Here is a 2,725-nt window from a genome sequence, read left to right on the forward strand (position 1 = left end):
CATTCTCATCTTGTTTCCTCTGTGTCTGGCTGGTGACTCACTCTCTGCTTTTTCTCTTCCCAGAATTCTCCTAGTCTCGTTTCCCTACCTATAATTCCTAACTGGCTACTGGCCAATCAGTATTTTATTAAACCAATATGAATGACAAATCTTTACAGTGTACAAAAGCATTATCCCACAGCAGAAAATATCAGTGAAGCATCAGGAAAGTGCAAGATAATCTTTAATACCTATAAACCTTGCTGTGAACCTGACATCATGGCAAAGCCAGATAACTAAAACTCTGAATATTTTTCCCTAGAATTCCCAGAGGGTGCCTAAGGAGAATGGAGACTACCAGAGAAAGTAACGTGGAAATAAAGTCTGGAAAGTGACCCCATAGTGTCTATTTTGAACTCTCAGACTCCTGTCTGCAGTATAAAAGCTTAACTCCATTTTTTTATTCTAACTAAACCAAAAGATCCTGCCCAGTTCCCAGACTGGCCACATGATGATAAATCAACACAGGAAAGAGCTAAGTGGCTTTGAAAGTTTAAATGACATTGGAATTATAACCCACAAAGGATCTCGAAGATTTAAATAAGGATCATAATCACATAATTGCATAATATGAATCCATTATATTTAAATGTATGGAGTATAGTAAAAAGTACTTTTCATGTGAATAACCACAGACATACTCACATGAAAAGTCAAATAGTGAGTTATGTAAATAACAAAAATATAATTCAGAAATAGCAAAACTGTTAAGATCAAGAGCTGATTCTTTGAAATTATTAATTAAAAGTAAGCATTTAATAATGTTGAATAATAAAAACAAATGAATATGAAAATGAGAGGAATTTCTATCTACTCATACAATTTTTCTTAATTACACAGTGTATAATTGTATACCACATGTAAAAATTCACCTGAAATATGTTATCTTCAAGGATGATACATATTACTAAAATTTACCCATGAGAATATATGCATTGACAGTCTACATAATGTTCTTGTAGTCATTCCCAATCCTAGTGGCCACATGCCCACTCCAAGCCAAGAGTGTCGTTGCTGTTTGTTAACTTCAGAATCCATGTTGTTGCTAGAAAACCATTTAGCTTGGGAACTCTCAGTCCACAGTGAAGCCTGCCTCATGGGAGAGGTAATCCTACTTCAGGAAAGAGCAATGAATATATTTGGAAAACGAAATATTATCTTATTGAAAACTGATATTCTATAAAATACAGCTGTTGTCACAGAGATTGAGAAGATGGCCCATTGACACCAGATGGGTAGTTCAAATCTATAATAGTGTAGTCCTACAGAATATTATTAACTCTGTTTAATCTATGGTTTTTCAAATTTATTTAGTGTACATGCCTCCTACCACCACCAGATTTAGCACCATGGACTACATAGCTGGAAATACTGTTATAAACCAGTCAAAAACATGAGTACAAATATAAATAACCTAAATGATAGTCAATAAACATCAGGCAGTATTTTAAAAACAAACTGTGTTTAGTCTAAGTATGTGAAAAAATGTTTTGTTGTTTGGTTTTAAAGACAGGTTTCTCTGTATATAGACTTGGTTGTCCTGGAACTTGCTCTGTAGAACAGGCTGGCCTTGAACTCACAGATATTCATCTACTCTTGCCTTTCAAGTGCTGGGATTAAAGGTGTGCAACACTAATGCCTGGAAAACAACTTTACTGAAATAATTACATCAACAGGTTAATGACTGAAAACCATTTGATTCTCTCAATGAATACCAGAAAGACAATTGAAAACCTAAACATAGTCTTCCTCTAAATACTTAGTAGAATATGTAAAAATATATGCTAAAATTATGTAGCATAATAAAATAAGGTTAAAATGCTAGAAGCAGGAAAAAGACATTTACTGTTACTGCTGTTACCATGTTAATTCAATTTTAATCATTGTAATAAGAAAAAATGAAATGTAGACACTAGAGGAAGAAAACATGGATTATGATGTCTGTCTAAAAAGTAGACAACCCATTGGAAAATTATTTGAATAATAGTTTAATAAATATTTTTATACGCTTTAAATATAAACAAATCCATAGATTTCCTACATGCTGGAAGCGATGTTAGAACAATTAAAACCAGTATAATGACACAATCCATTTAGAACTTAAAAAAAAACCTTGGAATAAAAAGAAAATGACTAAAAATGAGAAAACAACAGTTACTAACAGGAACAAAGCATTAAAGGATTGATATATTATGTAAAGTTTGCAAAGATGAGTGTGTCTACCATCTTTCTTTGTTGAATGAAAATAGATTTCAATCAAATTCCAACCCTGTCTCAGCAAAAAGTTGAAACATTTGTGTTCAAGTTCTAAAATTCTTCATAAACGTATCAAAGACAAATTTGAGGAGACAAAAAGTAATTTGAAAAATGTGATTGAGTTACCCAAGCTAAAAGAATGTAGCATTATTTTAGGAGTAGAAAAATAGATCAATGGCTAGACATGGCGATTCCTGATGATTCCTGACGAAATCTGAAATCCATCTCCATCTTTTAGATGGAGATGTTTTCTAGGTTAGGCCTATCTGCACCTAACATTATTGCTACAAAATATCAAGACAACATACTGTGTAAAAACTATTATGTAAATTACATGATATAAAACCCAAGGCACATGGGGGAGAGGCTAGAGAGATGGCTCACTGGTTAAGAGCACTGCTGCTTTTAGAGGGCTTGAGTTCAGTTCCCC

The sequence above is a fragment of the Microtus pennsylvanicus genome, chromosome X, assembly GCF_037038515.1.
Source record: "Microtus pennsylvanicus isolate mMicPen1 chromosome X, mMicPen1.hap1, whole genome shotgun sequence".
Taxonomy (NCBI): domain Eukaryota; kingdom Metazoa; phylum Chordata; class Mammalia; order Rodentia; family Cricetidae; genus Microtus; species Microtus pennsylvanicus.